This window comes from Capricornis sumatraensis, chromosome 12 (genome assembly GCF_032405125.1).
Source record: "Capricornis sumatraensis isolate serow.1 chromosome 12, serow.2, whole genome shotgun sequence".
In the NCBI taxonomy this organism is placed as follows: domain Eukaryota; kingdom Metazoa; phylum Chordata; class Mammalia; order Artiodactyla; family Bovidae; genus Capricornis; species Capricornis sumatraensis.
In genome coordinates, this window is record NC_091080.1 from 70,172,709 (window position 1) to 70,185,650 (window position 12,942).

A 12,942-nucleotide genomic window follows, 5' to 3' on the forward strand; every position below is an offset into this window, starting at 1 on the left:
GGGGATATTAAAAATTCTTTATTTTGAAATTTAGACATCATTTTTTTTTGCTAGGTTTCTATGCCTAATGGAATCTACTTTCTGAAGATTTTTCATTTGTTCCTTTATTCTTTACATATTCATCCAGTGCCTGCTATATGGTGTATTTTGCACTGGCTTTTGGAAATAGTCAGCAAGAAAAGAAATGACCTGACTTTGTGGAGCTCATAGTTTATTAGAGAAGAGGTTTTAATCAAGAAAATACACAAGTATAGAAGTATAATTAATTATTTTAGTGCTTAAAAAAGGATGTGTAGTCTTAAGTCAGTGTATATACCCGGGAGTTTTGTCCAAGATGGAGCATCAGACAAGGCTGAACTTAGAACTAATAAATGAGTTAATGTTGTCCATTCAAAGGGAAGATGGAGGTATTTGCTGGCAGAGAAACATTGAGTGTAAAAAGTCTGAAGATCAGATCTGATCAGACTGAGGAAAGAGGAAGGAACTTTGTTTATTTTGATTTATTAAATCTTGCCAAAATAAAAAAAAAACACACCCTTGGAACCACAGTCCTCCAAGGAAATTTTTCTAAAGTTCATTATAAATATCGTGCATAACAATAGTGCTGTAGATAGAATAGTGGGAAGGCCAGTTTCATAGTACAGGAAAAAAAAAAAAAAAAGCTGAGATTAGAGAACACCAGAAATTACACCTTATAAAAAAAAAATCTAACTCCAGGAGAAATTTCTCCTGGAGAATGTTTAACAGATTGTGGCCAACTACTGAAGATGTCTTATTTTTAAAGAATGATTGTGTTCAAAAATAAAAGGGAAATTCATTTAATTAAGAACATGTTATATTTTAATACTTAACATCTAAAAACACGTTTTAGGCAAGTATTTTTTAAAAGACATGAAAAGGTGTAAATTTTAGATTTTTAACTGAGAAATTAAAATTTTTACTGCCTCTAAACATCCAGTTAGATCCAAAATAATTTGGAAATGTCACATATTGTGTTTAATAGTTTTGTTAACTGCTGCCAGCATCTCAGGTATATTTGACCTATTTAAATCATAAGTGATCACTCATGAATGGTGCTTCTAGTAGGTACTAGTAGGGCTAAATGTGAATTGTCAGTTAGCAAGAAAACTAGAAAATATAAAAAGCCAAACAAATGAAATATAAATCAAACTAAAATTGTCATCTTGATAATAGATCTCCTACAAGAAGAACATAGTTTACAGACAAAGAACTGCCTCTATGAAAATTTAATTTAAAAACCAGAAGATAGCTCTGCTTCTCTTTAGAGCCATTATCACCCATCAAGAGTGTTAATGATATCCTGAGATCCATGTGTCAGCATGGATCATAAGCATAACTTATGATATGATGAATACAAGGACCATTTCAACCTATAATATCAAGAGTGTTCAGCAGATATGGTGCTTTTATTATGGGATATTTGCATAAAGAAGGAAATTGAAACAGCTTTAATAGGAAACAAATCAGTTGCAGAAAGAGAGGCATCATGCTCAATGAATCCAAAATAAGGATCATAATATTTATTCAGTACAATCATTTTTAGCATCTTTCTACGTTCACTGACTGGCACACTTTAAAGGTACAATCTTTCAATTATGTATTTTAATCCAAGTGACTTTATCAAGCTTTTGTATTTTCTTTCTGAGAACATATCACATTATTTATGATGCTTCTGTAAATAAAAAATCAAATGGTTACTAAAAAACTTAAAAACAATCAAAATAAACTGCATTGTGTTCTGCAAAAAATTGAATAAAGATATGTCTTAAGTGCCTATTATAATTTGTCACTTAGAAATATGAAGAATATTTGGACCCAGTTAGAAAATTAAAATATTCAAAGTATTCTAAAGCAAATGAATCCAAAATAACCTTGATGAAATTACACATTAATAAGACAAAGTATAACAAATTTAAGAGATAAATGAAAATATTCTCCAGTCATAGTTTTTAGAACTTTAATGTCAAGTGCAGAATAAATAAAAAGAAGAAACAAAGATATTTATATTGGAATGATTTTTTAACAGTAAGCAAATTTAGTATTAATATTTTATAGTATCACTATTTAAGATACAGTGAATTACTTTTGCTTTACATATATGGCTTAACTATTTGTGGCTGAAAATTATCATATTCTCTGTTTACTGCTTGTAGATCACTTAAAAAAATACCTTTCCTACATTTTCTTCAGTCTCTTCCAACTTATTTTTTTCTCAGTTTTGTCTCCATAAATTTTGTCAATAATTGTATGTTACTGCTGCTAAGTCACTTCAATTGTGTCCAGCTCTGTGCGACCCCATAGACGGCAGCCCACCAGCTTCCCCGGTCCCTGGGATTTTCCAGGCAAGAGTACTGGAGTGGATTGCCATTGCCTTCTCCCAATAATTGTATAACCTCTCACTAACTCTGATCTTAGCACATTAGTGAATAGTAACTTTAATTTAATAGTAACTTTAATAATTTCTGGGATATTTTTATTTTAAATGTTTTATGTGGAGGGCAGGCATGCCATCAGAAATACAGAATGCTGAATTAAAGCATAGATCTGCTTAAACTGCATTTTTCCACTGACATCTTTGTTCAAATTGGCAAATCCGAATCAAACATTTCAGTAGAACTTCAATTAAACCACTTTCTCAAAATTTTCTTACTTTGTATCTTTAGATTATTTTGTAGTTTCTACAAAACTAGTTCATAAATAAAACAATCCTGGATGTGATTGCTCTCTTCAGAAATACTGTCTATGATCTTTAGCAGGCTCTCAATATAATAATTTGAAGGTAATATGCTAATAAATCAAAACCCTTAATGTTTTTAATATGGGGAGATAAATGCTATAATATGACCAGAATATAATAGAATAAATTTGATTTCTCAACTTTTTAATAACAAATGCATCACTATTTTCAAACAATTGACCAAATAAACAATTCTGTTCTAAAATCTAGACAATAAGTCACCATCCTCACACAACATAAGAATTTTATGGAAAGGAGTAAAATTACAGGTAATTTTGTTTTCTGGTGTTGTCTTGTGTGTATATGCGTGCTAAGTCGCTTCAATCATGTCCGAGTCTTTGCAACCTTATGGACTGTACCCCAACAAGCTCCTCTGTCCATGGGATTCTCCAGGCAAGAATACTGGAGTAAGTTCCCATGCCTTCCTCTTGGGGATCTTCCCAACCTTGGAATCAAACCCGTGTCTCTTACATCTCCTATATTGACAGGTGGATTCTTTACCATTAGTACCACCTATTGTTTTCAAGTCAGTCACTCAGTTGTGTCTGACTCTTTGTGACCCCATGGACTGTAGCCCAACAGGCTCCTCTGTCCATGGGATTCCCAGTCACACAGACAAATTTAACAGATACAAATTGGTGTATATGTTTGTATCACCAACTCCCAGAGCGTGCTCAGACTCATGTCTATTGACTCGGCGATGCCATCCAAACATCTCATCCTCTGTTGTCCCCTTCTCCTCCTGCCTTCAATCTTTCCCAGCATCAGGGTCTTTTTCAATGAGTCAGTTCTTCTCATCAGGTGGTCTTAAATCACCATAATCAAGGTGCTACAATTTTTAGGTAAGGTAGCTTAGATTTCTATAAATGGCTTTATCGTAAATTTCCATCAATAGTGGATATGTTTGAATTTCTCAGTGTCTTCATCAACTCTTGTAACCTTTGTTACTTTTTTTCTTTTTGATGATTGCCATTCAGACAAGTTTGAGCTGATAGCTCATAGTGGTTTGTAATTTGAATTTCCTTGCTGATTTGTGATTTTGAGCACACTTTGCTATACACATTGGCCATTTGCACATCTTCTTTGGAGAACTGTGTATCCAAGTCCTTAGCCCATTTTTAAATCAAGTTCTTTCCTTATATAGTTTTGAAATTAACCCCTTATCAGATGTATGATTTGCAACTATTTTCTCCCATTCCATGGATTGTCTTTTCATTTGTTTGTTTCCTTTGCTTGCAGAAGATAGAAAAGGAACTTGTCTATTTTTGCTTTTGTTCCCTGTGTTTTTGGCATTAATACTATGAAATCATTGCAAAGACCAATGGATATAGCTTTTATACTACATATTCTTCTAGGAGTCCTACAGTTCCAGGAATTACCTTAATGTTTTTAATTTGTTACACATTGATTTCCTTGTAGGATGTAAGATAAAATGTTCAATTTACATATATATATATATATATATATGTATATATATGATATATATTTTGAATCTGGGTATATAGTTTTCCTACCACTAATGAACAAGTTTCTAAAAAACTAAACATGGAGCTACCATATATTTCAGAAATCCAACTTTGGGATATTTATCCAGAAGTACTGAAATCAGGATTTTGGAAAAAATATTGCTGCCTCCATATTCACTGAAGCACTGTTCATAATGGTCAAGATGAGGAAGTGGCCTAACTGTCCATGACAGAAGAAAGGGCAGAAGAAACATAATACACATGCACAATGGAATATTCTTCAGTTTTTAAAAAATTAAATCATGCAACATGCTACAACATGGATGAATCATGAGTGTATTATAAGTTAAATAAGCCAGTCACAGAAAGACAAATGCTCCATGATTACATTTATATGAGGTTTCTAAAACAGTCAAACTAATAGAAACAAAGCAGAGAGAAGAATGGTGGTTGCTAGGTTTTGGAGGGAGGGGGAAATTGGGAGATTTCTAATCAAGAGGTGTAGTGTTTTAGTTATGCAAGATGGATAAGTCCTAGAGATCTGTCATAAAATATTTTGGTTATAGTTAACAATATTTTTAATAGTTAAAATAATCTGTGAAGAGGGTAAATTTTATGTTGTGTTCTCTCTATAATAATTTTTAATGAACTAATTAAACATTCCCAGAGAATATTTACAATTGTCAAATAATTAGGTTTTGAAATATAGAATATACATGATAACAGGAGCAAATTTCTATTCCTATCACTCTTTGCAAAGTGTCAATAGTAGTATCACATTAATATTTCCTAGTAAATTAGGAAATGTGGACTCAGTAATAAAGAATATTTAGATTATAGATTTTCAACAGTGATGATGTTCCAAAGAAAAAAGTTTTCTCAAACAGTTGATGAAGTTTGGCAAAGAACAAAAAATACCAAATTATGAATATATATTTGAGTTCCTACCATGTATATACTCCTCTATTAAATGTGGGAACATTGGGAAGTGTAAAATACACCTCTCGTCATCAAAGACTTTGCAATCTAGATACACAGAGGTTGGAAAAGAACGAGAGATAAAAAACTATATAAGGCAATGTATTTTAATGGTGACTAATGAAGCTTAATGAAGATTATGAACAAAGGTAGTGGAAGTGATGGAATTCCAGTCGAGCTATTTCAAATCCTGAAAGATGATGCTGTGAAAGTGCTACACTCAATATGCCAGCAAATTTGGAAAACTCAGAAGTGGCTACAGGACTGGAAAAGGTCAGTTTTCATTCCAATCCCAAAGAAAGGCAATGCCAAAGAAAGCTTAAACTACCACACAATTGCACTCATCTCACACACTAGTAAACTAATGCTCAAAATTCTCCAAGCCAGGCTTCAGCAATACGTGAACCGTGAACTTCCTGATGTTCAAGCTGGTTTTAGAAAAGGCAGAGGACCAGAGATCAAATTGCCAACATCCGCTGGATCATGGAAAAAGCAAGAGAGTTCCAGAAAAACATCTATTTCTGCTTTATTGACTGTGCCAAAGCCTTTGACTGTGTGAATCACAACAAACTGTGGAAAATTCTGAGAGATGGGAATACCAGACCACTTGAGCTGCCTCTTGAGAAACCTGTGCACAGGTCAGGAAGCAACAGTTAGAAATGGACATGGAACAACAGACTGGTTCCAAATAGAAAAAGAAGTATGTCAAGGCTGTATATTGTCACCTTGCTTATTTAACTTATATGCAGAGTACATCATGAGAAACGCTGGGCTGGAAGAAGCACAAGCTGGAATCAAGATTGCTGGGAGAAATATCAATAACCTTAGATATGCAGATGACACCACCCTTAAGGCAGAAAATGAAGAGGAACTAAAAAGCCTCTTGATGAAGGTGAAAGAGGAGATTGAAAAAGTTGGCTTAAAGCTCAACATTCAGAAAACTAAGACCATGGCATCTGGTCCCATCACTTCATGTGGGAAATAGATGGGGAAACAGTGGAAACAGTGTCAAACTTTATTTTTGGGGCTCCAGAATCACTGCAGATGATGACTGCAGCCATGAAATTAAAAGACGCTTACTCCTTTGAATTAAAGTTATGACAAACCTAGATAGTATACTGAAAAGCAAAGATATTACTTTGCCAACAAAAGTCCGTCTAGTCAAGGCTATGGTTTTTCCAGTAGTCATGTATGGATGTGAGAGTTGGACTGTGAAGATAGCTGAGTGCCGAAGAATTGATGCTTTTGAACTGTGGTGTTGGAGAAGACTCTTGAGAGTTCCTTGGACTGCAAGGAGATCCAACCAGTCCAACCTAAAAGAGATCAGTCCTGGGGGTTCATTGGAAGGACTGATGCTCAACCTGAAACTCCAGTACTTTGGCCACCTCATGCGAAGAGTTGACTCATTGGAAAAGACTCTGATGCTGGGAGAGATTGGGGGCAGGAAGAGAAGGGGACGACAGAGGATGAGATGGCTGGATGGCATCACTGACTCGATGGACATGAGTTTGAGTGAACTCTGGGAGTTGGTGATGGATAGGGAGGCCTGGTGAGCTGTGATTCATGGGGTGGCAAGGAGTCGAATACGACTGAGCAACTGAACTGAACTGATTGAAGATTATTGAGGGTATTGGGTCAAGACCCATTGAAAAGTGAGTTTGTGGGCTGAGAGTTTTAGAAACAGAAGGGATCGTATAAACCAAAGATATTATATTAGAATCTGCACCAATGTTAAGTAAAATTTCTATAGTCCATTTGGCAAAACAAAAAAACTGCAGAGAGGGAATAATCAGAATATTGAAATTTGAGAGGAATTTCTGAGTTTCTGATAATTTAATGTTATTCATTGACCTGTTTAAATTATTAGTTTGTATAAGTTTTGAGAAATGTAGAAAAGATTGGTTTGACTACTTAAACATATGTATTCTAATTTTCAGTCTTCCATTAATGATCAAAAAGTGATTGGGAAATTTTGTAATCCTGAAATTTTGAAAGACAATAAAGACTAATTCCTCATGTAAAATTGATCTTAGCTAGTTATGTATTTTGGATGGTGTACTAAGTCTCTCTAATAAAATGAAATGCTATTGGAAGAACAAACCTTGCTATTTTTTAAACATTTTATACCCTCTAATGCCTCAACCTATAATTTGCACTCAGTAAAGTGAATAGGACTTTTTGAACAAGTATACTTAAATTATGCTTTTAAATTTAACTACCATAACCTTGGATATACTTCAATGTTGGTAAATGCCTACATAAAAATAAATTCTCTTTCATTAAATACTCTACTTATATCCATAAATTTTTAAACTAAGTATATTCTATGATCAACTGGCCTTACTGCTGTATAAAGACATGTTCCTTTGGAAACCATCTGTTGCATTGCATTTATTATCTCAGTTTAGTCATGATATGAAGATATATCAGAAGGATCCTAGGTTCTTAATAGAAATCAGGCCATTCTAGTTTAAAGGGAGTTACTTGAATGTAAGTTAATGTTGAAATTCAGGTCAGGAAGTCCAGCTCTTGCTGGGGTGATGACTTAGCCATCATCCCAGCAGCCTCTCCCAGGCTGCTTTCTTTTCACTCCCATCATTGGATACATAGAGTTCCAGGTACCCAGGAGAGAATCTTCAATATTATATGTGAGGAATATCTCAAGAAGTGAGTAAATGCACAGTCATTCACTTATGTTATTACCAGTAGTGGTTCTATAACCATTTGACACCATGCCAAGTACATATTCTTAAGTGCTCAATACCTCAGTCACTGTTGATCAACCAGCAGCTTTAATAGTGAAACAGAAATGAAAAATCATCTCTAGACAAGTATAATAGCAATCTAATAGTGAGTGAGGAAAGTGTCACTTCAGTGAAATGTGAGATAAGTTAGCTTGTACTAAATGTATATGTTACTTAAGAGTTTTGCTTTGATTTCAAAATTAAAAAGAATAAAGATATATTAAATCTTGTTTTTTTAATCACAGCAGTGGTTATAGTCAAAATGGAAGTTTCTTTATAAGGTCCTCTCCAATTATGAGGTATAATTTTAATATTTTTTAATATTTGATTAGAATGTTTTTTGCTATTTTACAAAAATCTATAATACTATTTTCAGTATAAATATTATAGGGGTACAGTGTGTTTCTTGTACAAAAAAATGTGTTTCTTGTGTTTTATAAATATTAATTTTCCTTGGATCAATATACAATTTGCCTTTTACCACTCAGTATTTCTAGATACTGTTTTCTTAAACTAACCAGATATCTTGATAAAACTATTTAGAAAAAGTATGATTCATTTAAAAATCTTCACTGGCTAATTATCTCTCTGTTTATACTTTCTTTCTTGCCAACCTTCTTTTATCTTTATAGCATATTTGACTCTGGATAAGAGGAGATTAAACATAACAGTCAATGACAGTTTTATTAGCAGCTAAGTTTTTGTCTTTGTTTATAAAACTGATGCTGTGCACTAAAATTAAGTCGGAGGGAATAGACTTAATGCAAAAATGTTATTTCTTGTCAAAATAATTAAAGATTGAAAATTCCTTTTATTCTCCTGATCACTTACTATCAATTATTAGCCTCCTTATATTATACTATTTAAACATCCAGTGAATTACAGTTTTGTTCCAAATAATGATTTTTTGAAAAGATAATTTAAAAATCTCTAGAATTCCATAAAATTGACTGCAAATAACCCTCTCATTTTTTGTGAGACTTTCTATATAATATAAACAACAAACTATTGTCTTTTTATTTTATATTTTTAATTTTCTCATCATTAATTAGTATTGTCATAACAGACAAATGAAGTATTCCTCAGAATCTGCAGCCTCTTTGAATTACATACATATGTTTCTTCCCAGCTAAAACATGCACTGTATCCATCTAATCTTTCTAAACAATAATTGTTCTCCAAACAAGAGCCACATGTATCTTCACATATCAGTTAATAACCGCTCTTCTTGTAATTGAGTCACGAAAGGTTGAGTCTTTTACAATTTTTGAGAGCTCCAACAATTAAATGCTTTTATTTTTATTCTGTTTGATGTTTTATTGCTGTAACTATGTGTGACTCATGCCCTAGAGAAAAGGGTAACATGCTTTTGAAACGACTAAATACCCCACAGTGAAACACTGGTCCTATATCAATTCATCTTTCCTTTGACTTTAATACTAATTACACAATTATGTTATTTTACTAAAGGCCAGAGCAAAAAGACTGATAATCAGAGAAGTTAATTTTCAAGCGACAAGGTCAAGGTCATTTGTAATTATTTTCCTTTAGAATTCTGTTCCTCTATGGTTAAAAAAAAGTGTATTACATAGGAAAAAAAATCAGCTAAAGTAACTCAGATATAATGTACCCCTTTAAATCTGGAATTTTTCAGAGAAGAGTAGTAGCAATAGAGAAAAGGCAGTACTAATTTTGACAAAGGCAAACAGGAAATGGTTTGGTGAACTATGACCCTATAGTAAAACTGAAGTCTAATCACGTCCGGATATGTTATGAGATATGGATTTGAACATTACCTCATCCTGAATCCTTTGGGCACCCATGGTAATCTGTTTTTGGACCTGTGAACTGCATAAACAAAAATTTGAAAATTTATTATTTTACCTGTCTTTATACATTAACACTTGTAGACCTCCCTTGTAGCTCAGTTGGTAAAGAATCTGCCTGCAATGCAGGAGACCCAGGTTCAATTCCTGGGTTGGGAAGATCCCCTGGAGAAGGAAATGGCAACCCACTCCAGTATTCTTGCCTGAAAAATCTCATGGACAGAGTAGCCTGGTGGGCTATAGTCTATGGGGTCACAAGAGTTGGACATAACTTAGCAACTAAACCACCACCACCACCATACATTAACACATATATGCATGTGCATTATTGCTAGTTGCTTCATTTTGTAATAATACGTTCCTAGAAGTGCTGAAATTAACATTTTACCCAACACTGGCACTATGAGTCTACATTCCTTATTTTGTTGAATTCTTTTTCCATGATAATGTAACCCATTATGAGAGCTGGGAAGAAAATAATGTATTATGTGCATCAGTGGCACACAGCACTAGTGCAGGTACTTTTTCTATCGGAGAGCACATGCCTTCCTATTTCACTACATTTAGCATTCCTGAGATGTGACATTTTTTCTCATACCATTCTCATATATTTCTCATATTCCTTCCAAATTGTGAATATATTGCCTGTTTTTATCTGAATATAGACAAAAGAGATGAATCATGAACATATTTACTGTATGATTCCAGCTGAAACTAAAAGACACAAAATTGTACTTAAACAGCATGTTATTTAAAAGGCATTCACTAATTTAAAACCATGATAAGTTGAAAAATTATGATGTCTTTTCCTTCTGAATAAAAAAAGAAAGCCTAACTACATATTTTAATTTTGATTTCCCTTCTAAACTTTGTCTATTTTTATGTTTCTGTCAGAATATGGCAAGTAACAATACATTTCTTAGAGATATATTTAATACTGATCCCTGTTGATGCATGGTTGATGATGGTAAAGAATTTTATTTAAATGTGTATTATTTTAAAATTCTGTACACTGACTCTATATCAGATAATTAACTCAGAAAATGGATAGCTTTTAGAAAGTTATTTGAAAAGTAACCTCTGGTTCCTTATTCTTCAGTACTTTATTTCAGTGGATGTGGGAGGAAATTTTAAACTTCTAAAAACTTTCTTTTTCTGTATTTGCAACTCTGAAATTTGTATTTTCTACTTATATATATGTATCTCAAACTCAGTGAACCATAGAGAGATAATGTTAGGCAAGACTCAAAACTAATTTCTTGCAATATATTATTAAAAACTGAAATTTTAAAGCAACTATGTTATCCTTTAATGATCCATCAGTTCAGTTGCTCAGTCGTGTCCAACTCTTTGCGACCCCATGAATCGCAGCACGCCAGGCCTCCCTGTCCATCACCATCTCCCGGAGTTCACTCAGACTCATGTCCATTGAGTCAGAGATGCCATCCAGCCATCTCATCTTTTGTCATCCCCTTGTCCTCCTGCCCCCAATCCCTCCCAGCATCAGAGTCTTTTCCAATGAGTCAACTCTTCCCATGAGGTGGCCAAAGTACTGGAGTTTCAGCTTTAGCATCTTTCCTTCCAAAGATATCCCAGGGCTGATCTTCAGAATGGACAGGTTGGGTCTCCTTGCAGTCCAAGGGACTCTCAAGAGTCTTCTCCAACACCACAGTTCAAAAGCATCAATTCTTCAGCACTCAGCCTTCTTCACAGTTCAACTCTCATATCCATACACGACCACTGGAAAAACCATAGCCTTGACTAGACGGACCTTAGTCGGCAAAGTAATGTCTCTGCTTTTGAATATGCTATCTAGGTTGGGCATAACTTTCCTTCCAAGGAGTGAGCTTCTTTTAATTTCATGGCTGCAATCACCATCTGCAGTGATTTTGGAGCCCCCCAAAATAAAGTCTGACACTGTATATAGAATGCTTTACTCATGTGATCAGCATAGTCTTTCCTAGACTATTCCAGCTTCTGGTGGTGGCCAGTAATTGGATTTCATGGATAGTAGATGCATGTATCACTGCACTTTCTGCCTCTGTGGTCACGTAGTGTTTTTTTGTGTGTGTGCTCTGTATATCTGTGCACAACCTTATTGTAAGAAAATTAGTTCCTGAATTTAGAACTTACCCTAAAATTCAGTATGAACTCAACCAATTACCCCAGCAAAAATTCTGTTCCCAAATACAGTCATAATCTGATGTTCTAGGTGGACATAAATTTTGGAGGACACTATTCAGTCTTCCACAATATTCATGACAGTATTTTTTCAAAATGGTAGATATAATTTTAGTTTAAATTATATGGAAATTATTAAACAAGTAGAATATAGTATTTGCATATATGATAAAATATAAATATTTGTATGTTATATAAAATATTTCCTGTTTATGTATGTTAATATATAATATTCAATGTTAAAATATATGTTTAAATATTATATATGTTAAAATAAAAATAAAAATATTTTTGCATTACTTTTTATGATAAGGATATGGAAGCCAAATGACTGTTATTAAAAGTACATTTAATTTGTTCCATTTGAATTCTATTGTTTTATATGATTTGTTGGGGGAAATTACCCAACTGATCTAAATTATATTTCTTGCTAAGAGCTGTATTACTTTTACCAATTTTTTATTGCTATTGAGTTAGTAAACCATTTTGATTTAAGAGCATAGACTCTGGGGCTCAGAAAATCTCAGGCGAATCTAGGATCTACCATTTTCCAAATGTGAGTTTTTGTCTCCATTCAATATGGCAATAATAACATTTCCTAATTCATAATGTTATTATGTGGATCAAATTATGAAATCAAAAAGAAATCCAAAAGGCATTAGGAAATACATATTACAAATGAAAACCAAGCTTTGCATCCTGAAGCGAGTTTTTTTTTATTATTAATTACCTACATGGTCAAATTAATAATTAGGCAAATTTGTTTTCTGTGTTCTCATCTATATCATTAACGTGATGTTGAAAGTTTTCATTCAGATGATGTAGATTCATTGTTGAAACTGAAACACTTCAATAGTGTTTGAAATATACATACTTCCCAATACATTTATTTTGAAGTTGAAATGTACACAAACATGGAGACTTCAGACCTTGCAAGACCAAAGGTTATATTTATATTGATGATAGGCTTATGGTATGATGAGAAGCTA